The 8,272-nt window shown below is 44.6% G+C and overlaps 1 pseudogene; it reads left to right on the top strand.

Moving 5' to 3' along the window:
- Positions 1-2,492: 2,492 nt before the first annotated feature.
- LOC102850193 lies at positions 2,493-3,335 on the top strand (annotated as a pseudogene).
- Positions 3,336-8,272: the final 4,937 nt, after the last annotated feature.

The raw sequence follows: 8,272 nt of genomic DNA, 5'->3' as shown, positions 1-8,272 counted from the left end.
ATAAAAGGCCTGAAGCCCCTCTACAACTGTCAACATTTATCAAAGTTCATAGAGTTTCCGGAGGCATGTGGTTTAGGAAGTGGACAACAAACTGTAAATAACATTGAGAAGAATGAGAATCTCCAAACATTTGTTTTCTTGTGAAACCTATACTTAGACCAGGTAGCAGTTGTCAGAACAGAGCAAGGAAGCACTGCATGGTTCAAAATTAAGAAAGGAGTGTGTCAGGGATGTATCCTTTCTCCATACCTTTTCAGGCTATATGCAGAACAGATTATCCAGGAGGCAGGACTTTATGAAGAGTATATGTCATCAGGATTGGAGGAAGTCTCATCTACAATATGAGTTATGCAGATGAAACAGCCTTGCTTGCTGAAACTGAGGAGGACTTGAGTGCTTGCTGCAGAAGGTCAAGGACTATAGTCTTTAATATGGATTGCATCTCAACATTAAGAAGACAGATGCTCACCACTGGACCAGTTGGCAGCTTCTTGATAGATGGAGAAAAGATTGAATTTGTCAACAGTTTCCTCTTGTTTCGATCCACAGTCTACCCTCTTGGTACCAGCAGCCAGGAAATGAAGAGACTAGTTGCTTTAGGAAAGTCTGTTGTCAAGAACCTCTCCAGAGTGCTGAAGAGCAACTATATCAGTGTAGAGACTAAGGTGTGCCTGATCAAAGCCGTGGTCTTCTCACTGGCTTGCTGTGCATCAAAGAGGTGGATAGTGACTAAGGATGGCAGAAGAATCAATGCCTATGAGTTGTGGTGCTGGAGAAGTCTTGAACATCCCATGGACTGCCAAGAGAGCAAACAGGTCTTCCCTAGAGAGGGTGAAGCCAGGTTACTCCTTGGAGGCAAGGATTGTGAGGCTCCATCTCATACTTTGAGCATGTTGCCAGGAGGGACCAGTCCTTGGAGAAGGACTTCGTGCTCAGAAGAGTGGAGAAGTGCAGGAGAGGAAGATCCTGGATGAGATGGACTGACACAGTGACTGCGGCAATGGGGGCACGTGTCAGAGACAGTGAGAGTGGCTCAAGATCTGGCAGCGTTCAGAACTGTTATTCATAGGATCACTATGAGTTGTGTTCAATTCAACAGCACATAACAACAACAACAACAGGGAAAAAGTTTCTTTCTCTTCATTCCTCTTCTCCTTCTTCCTATTTTCATTGATTACAAGAGTGAATAATTGAAAACCCTTGAAAATGTTATCATCTGGCCGAAAACCAAGTTGTATCATAGCCATGAAATTGAATGTCATTAAAAATGAGCTAGATCTGTATGTATCAATGTATAAAATTTATATAAAATTATACAAAGGTATAAAATAGATTGAAAGCAATCCGGTTGTAGCATGATTAATATTTATGTAGATGTAAGAGAGCATGTAATACTTGTATTGCTTTGGGATATGTATATGAAGTACAGAATAGCCCTGGCGGCATAGTAGGTAAGCACTTAGCTGCTGACTGAAACATTGGTTAAGTGGAACCCACCCAGTGACTTCTCCACAGGAGAAACCTGGTAATCTGCTCTCTTAAAGGCTACTGCCAGGAAAACCCAGTGGGGTAGTTTCCCCCTATGATATGAGTTGAAATAAAGTTGACAGTACTGAATCACAAAAACGGATGAAATAAAACTTTAAAATCCAGTACCAGTGAGGGCGTATTCCTTGACAAGTGGGGAGGTATCTGGAACAAGGAAAAGAAATCAGTTATTTTCTGTAATGTTCCTTTTTTAAATTTGAGAACTAGCTGATAGGAAAGTGAACAAATGTCACAGTTGTTAACCTAGTTACTGTGTTATTTTCATCAAGATGGATTGACGGCGTGACTGTAGCAGTGGCCTGGAGCATGGTGCAGGTTGTAGGGATGGTGTAGGATAGGACAAGGTTCAGACCTGTGGCTGCTCATAGGGTTTCTATGAGTCACAGTCAACTGTATGGTACAGAACAACAAGGACATACTCATCTCACTTTCTAAAGTTTTCATATTTAAAAAATAACTACATATACATTGTGTTTCATTAATGTACATTGTATTTTATACAATCATACATTGTGTTTTAGAAGGTTTTTTCTTTTTCATATAAATAATTAATTGTACAAAAATTAATAAAAAAGAGAAAGTTACAAAATTAAGAAAGACCTCAAGGGGCACGGGACACAGATGGCGGCGGAGCGACAGGTCACGCTGCGGGAGTCTTGGAGGTGATGGGCACCGAGGAGGGCTGAGCCCGCTTCTGTCTCAAGTCGGCTGGCCGGTAGCTGTGGACCGCCCTAGGCGGCTTTGATGAGGATGGAGGGGACTAAGACATTGTGACCATTTTGCAGGCAACCCCCAGTTCAGTGTCCGGAGGCACAGCCCCCAGTGATGATAGCGTCATGCTGAATGCTTGGAAAGAAGTGCACCTCCCAGGAAGAACAGGCCCAACTGGCTGGTGGGTGATTTCTTTAAAGGGGCCCGGGAGCCTGGAGCCGCACTGCGGAGGGATGAGCAAGCGTCCCAGACCATTTGCAGGAGTGCCTACTGCCTTGGGCAGCACCAGAGGAAGTCCGCATAGGAGGCAGGAGAGAGGAGGCGGTGTTGGAGCCAGAATGTGCGTGTGCTTTTGGGGCTCTGGAAGAGTGGAGTCGCCTGGACAGGGGCGAGCGCAGAAGCTGCCAACACCCATGCAGTGCCCAGTGTCTGGAGTCTCCAGTGTCTGGGGTCTCCAGTGTCTGGGGTCTCCAGTGTCTGTCTCGGCTCTCTGCAGAAGGGAGGTGCCAGCAGAGCTGCGGAGGCTAGCTCACGGTGGGCCGCTGAACTTGGCCATGGAGGAACATCGGGATGAGGACTTCATGAAGCCCTCAAAGCCTTCGCTGGCGAGGCTCAGGAACTAGGCAGCACTGCCCCCCAGTCAGCTGGTGAATACCAGCTCTCCAGCCCAACAGGCAGAAAACGAAGCCAAAGCCACATCCTCCATCACAGTCCATGAGTCAGAGGCCACCAGACATCCAGATATGGCTCTCCGACGCGGGGAGGCTGAGAGGCTGGTGGAGAGGTTCAACCACAGCCCCAGGATCAGCCATGGCCGGCTTTCCATTGTGGACGCCCCCCAGCCATGGTTTCCACCAGCTTTGTCCTCATGACTACCTTCCTCAACAAAGCTGGCCAATGCGAATCAGACGCTGAAGGAAGCCAACCTGCTCAACACCCTCATCGGGCAGCGGCTAACACAATGCCCACTGGCCGTTCCTCCTGTGCCCCCACCTTGGCCAAGCCCGGGGTGCCCTTTGGCTCTTGCACACCCCGTGGCCCAGTGCCTCGTCTCCCTCATAGCTCTGGGTTCTTAGGTCTCAGTTGGACATTTGTTTTCTCCTTAGTTGCATTTTCTGAGGTTTTGTGATGATCAGTGGACTTTAAAGAAAAACAGGAATAAAAACAACCAAAAAAAAGTGTACTATAAAAAAAAATTCCTAAAGGGGAATTTAATTTTTTTAAAAAGAAAAACTTTTACGTAAGAAGTACTCAACTATTTCCAGTGGCAATCCAGTTTTCCCTTCAGCTACTAGGCTTCTGGGTATATATGCAGATAGATCAAAGACAGCAAGATACAGAGATGATAAAAGACTGGTAATGGTAGGTGATTGTTTAAAAGCGAAACAGCACAGACCCAGTGTGGTTGAGTACACGGCAGAGAACTGTCCAGCCCGCCACCTCATTCTCCCAGCCAGCGGCTGGTGGACTTGACCTGCGTCCTGCTGGTTAGCTGCCCAGTACTCTAAGCCACTCATCGTGCCTCCAGGGCTCTTTAAAAAGATAGATGAAGCTCTTTGGCCTCCTGTGGACATCACCAAAGCAGCAGCAGCAAAAAGGAAGTTCAGTCCTTTCGTGACTTCTGACTGGGGCAAGACCCAGAAATGTCATTTCATTGCACTGTCTCACGTTTGAAGGAAGATTATGTCTCCTTTGCCCAAGGAGCTGAGGCAGAAATACACTGTGTGATCCATGCCCATCCAAAAGGATGATGAAGTTCAGGTTGTATGAGGGCACTATCAAGGTCAGCAAATTGGCCAAGTTGTCCAGGTTTACAGGAAGAAAATATGTCATCTGCACTGAACAGGTGCAGCGAGAGGAAGCTAACAGCACAACGGTCTATGTGGGCATCCACCCCAGCAAAGTGGTTAGCACAAAGCTAAAACTGGACAAAGGCAGAAAAAAGAACCTTGAACAGAAAGTCAGATCTCACCAAGTTGGAAAGGAAAAGGGCAAATAGAAGGAAGAAGCAATTGAGAAGATGCAGGAGTAAAATATTATACACACTTCATTAAAAACGGAAAAGAAAAAAAAGGTAGATGACAAATAAATAGGTAGATAAGAGGTGACTTGATAAATGGATAGTGATTTTTTGGTTTGTTTTTTGAAAAAACCAGTTGTTGGCATTGTGATTTCATTTTTCAACTCGGTGCATTTTCCAGTAATCCTGAAGACCCTTCCTTGCCAAAAATCTCCTGCTGTGCTGCACTACGTTCTGCTATTTTACATCGTTTAGGTGTCAGAGTGCGTTTAGTCCTTTACCTTTCCCTGTGCCCAGGAGTATTCCTCTAGCTAGCAAAATGCCCGGCATGTTTCCCATTAACTTCCACATTCCTACCAGGGTTCAATGTCACAACCCTGAAATGCCTCCTTTCATTTCAGCAGGACTCGAACACTCGGCCTGCTCCCAGCACTTTAAAAACTGGCAAAAAGAAAAAAAAAAAAAAAGAATGACCCAAACTGTCCAGATCAGTCTTCTCCAAGCTGAAAGTCCTGGAGGAGAAGATGTAGTTCAGAAATCTTATTCATACTAAAAAGAGAAAGGCGTGAAATAATTGCATGCGAGATAGTTGGTGACAACTTTGTCTCTTCTGGTTTTGCAAAAATGGTAACAAAGATTCCCAGCATCTTGCTTGATTCTGAAGTGGTTAAATTTTTTAGCATTGGAGCTTTAATGGCAAGAGAAAGAAACTGAGCCGGACGTTGTTTGCCGAGCGCTGACATCACCGCGTGGGAATGAGTATTGTCTTACACAATGGAATGCGCTCCATCCCTCCTCCGAGAGGGAATTTGGCTTGGTATGCAAATTAAAATATTGTTTTGGAAAATGTCCTTGCATCAGATGACAAAAAAAATTTCTAACCCAGCTTGTTGGTCCATTGTGGGCACATCAGTTGACAGCAGGCTAGTCTCGCCAGTTTGTCTGGGCCCCGCGCTCAGATTTCGCAATGGGACCCATGCCAGCAGAATTGTCCTTTGGCAGAGAGGCAAGGAGCCTTAAATTCTTGAGGTCTCTGTTACACTGGACTTAGTGGGCCTAAGAGAAAAGGATACAGGGGCCCTGGTAGTACAGTTAGTTAAGTGTTGGGCTGCAAACCAAATAGTGATTGGTTTGTTTTTTATTTTTGATGAAGCAATATATTTTTTTTTAAATTTTATATTGGTTTGCTCACAAAGTTCATATACATTGTGTTTCACACTATTCTTCATTCATACTGTGTTTCATATAATCATTTACTGCATTATAGTGTTTTTTTAAATTTTATTTTATTATTTTTTGTGCATGTGCTGTCAAATTGGATCTGACTGGTACAGGAAGAGATTGCCCTTTCTTCTCCAGAAGAACATCTGGTGGATTTGAACTGTGTGCCTCTGGGATTGCAGTGCAGCTTCTTGCCACTAGGCCACCAGAGCTCCGTATTATGTTTTATAAAATAAATCACTATTGAAACTTGCCCATCACTACTGTGTCTTTTCACCTGGATCCTTCCCATTTGCTTCCTCCCGCCATCCACCCACCAATCTGTGCAGCCCTGTGGTTTCATCCCCTCCGCATCCTCCCCCCTCTGCTCACCCCGTCCTCCCTTGGACCCCCACCCATGTGTTGCTAGTTTTCCTTATATTTTTACAATAATGGTCTTTTGCTGTATTTGTCCTTACAAGGTTGAGTTTAGTCAGCATAATGCTTTCCATTCTCTCCCAAGTTATGTAGTATTTTTCAAAATTTTTGCTCCTGAGTGCTGCACAGTGGCAGAATTTCACAGGGCAACAAGCAGTAAATGTTGGTCAGTGGCTTCACTCACCAGCTGCTCCTTAAAAGAAAGGTGAGGCTGTCTGTGTCCCGAAACGTTACAGTGTTAGAAACCCCAGGCCATCCCATCCATCAAATGAAGTCTTCCAGGCTCGTGCTCTGTGGGCTAGAAACAGTTGGAAACAGTTCTGCATAATTGCCTTTTCTAGGACTGCTTTGCTGTCCAGAGCAATGGGATGCATATAGTTAGTGTGCTTGACTGCTAACCAATAGGTTCGAAGATCAAGTACACCCAGAGAAACTGCTGAAGAAAGGCCTTGTGCTCTGCTTTCAGCATATCAGCCACTGATAACCTCGGGGAGCACATTTGTACTTTAATACACATGTGGTCACCATAAATTGGAGACAGCCGGTTACTGCTGCCCAGTGTCCTTCGAGGGGCACCGAGCCTGTTTTCACAAGTGAGAGTTATGGGGATAACTAATGTCACCGACAGCTCACACATCACTTAGATCGCAGTGTCTCTCTTCTTTTTTTCTTTTTAAATAGAATTAATTATGAATTTAATGGAAGTTTACAGAAAAGTTTCATTTTCATCCATTCTTTGTTGCACATTTCACCCCCCTCTCCCTCCCTTCCCCTTCACCCAGTTTACTTTTTTAAAAAATATTCGTTCTAAAAAAAAATATTCGTTCTGCTGTTTAAAAGGGATATATGATTAGGTGTTATTGTCATGGCAGGGGTCCAGAACGAAGGTTGCACAGTGGAGAGGACTTGGGGGGGGGGAGGGATTGTATAGCAATGAAAGAATTTTTCTTTTACTTTTCAAAGAGAAGTACAAAATCGGGGGGAGGGTGTGAGCAGGGAGAAAAGTGCAACAATGAATGAATGGAAACCCTAAGTCTCTGTAAACTTAAATTAAAATTAATTTTAAAAAATTCATTCATTGTTGCACAATTACCTCCCCCACCCCCCACTCTGGTCCTCTATGCAATGTACCTCTTGTTCTGGGCTATTGTACATATAATAACTAATATGCTCCTTTTATACAGCTCTTTCCTTCATCTGTTCCAATGCAGTGTTCATTATTTATCCTCTCTTTTCTTAGTTTTCCTCCCAACCCCCAGCCAGCTCAGTCCTGTTTTATAACTGTGATGTTATGCAGTATTTGTCCTTTTGTGACTGAGATACTTCACTCAGGGTCACCCTGCAGGGTCACCCATGGGTCCTGCACTAGTAGTGTCACCATCCCCTGGGGGGGGGGGACTTGTGGGAGATCCAAAATCTTCACGCCAGACCTACCTGGAGTGGACCTGAGGGATCTCTGAGATAATCATTCTCTACTTGAGTGTGAGAGTGTTGCTCCATGGTAGCCTGCCTACTTGGAAATGACCAGGCCCCCCAACTCGGTGTCCCTTCCCTCTTTCTCCTTCTGCTGTGGCTGAAATCAAAATCCAACTTGATTTGTCATTCATTTGATTGCGATGGAGTAATCTAAAATGGATGGTCAATATGTGTGAAGGACAAAAGTAGTTGTCATTTTGGAATTTTTAGGGAAAGGATGCTTCTCCATAACAAAGGGAATGTGGCTATCCTTGGTTGTGAAAAGGGGAACAGGAGTCTGGGGAAAGATGTGGCACAAAGTGATGAGTGCTGAATGAGGGGACTCGTGCAACAGCATGGCCCCTGAGAAATGGTCAAGAACTCACCCAGGGTGGTGTTTATACCTTTAATGTTGTTAGGATGCACTTGTGAACTTTAAAAATGAGATCTACCTGCAAGACTTCCTGCTGAGAGTATCTGCACAGCATAATTTCACAGGTAGCATCTCTCACACGTTATTTAATAAAGATTTGAATTGTACAAGGCGTGTGCTGCTGCTAGCTTTCATCCAGCTGCTGATCTGTTGGGGTCCAGAACCTCTCGGAACTCTCTTGCATTTGGACTTTGGGTTGTGTGGACTGACGCAAACCCTACTTTTGAAACCCCTTTTTGTCAAGTATCTTGTTGCTGTAAGTGTGCCTTCTAGAACCCACATATTGGATAGGCATTAGGACTTGAGATTAGAAGCCAAGTTTGACTGATGCTAACCCCTGTCCTGGTCTGTTCCTTCTCTCACCTGCCCTCCTTTCTGCCATTCTTCTGACAAAGGTAAAGTTCCTCTCCCTGGGCATTTTATTTATCACTTACAGTCATTGCCATCAAGTGAGAACTGTTTGCTAG

This window comes from Elephantulus edwardii, unplaced genomic scaffold, assembly GCF_000299155.1.
Source record: "Elephantulus edwardii isolate Elephantulus edwardi_28Jun2011 unplaced genomic scaffold, EleEdw1.0 scaffold00115, whole genome shotgun sequence".
NCBI classification, from domain to species: domain Eukaryota; kingdom Metazoa; phylum Chordata; class Mammalia; order Macroscelidea; family Macroscelididae; genus Elephantulus; species Elephantulus edwardii.
Note: the sequence above shows the minus strand (reverse complement) of the source record. Positions and strands in the feature narration are given on the sequence as shown.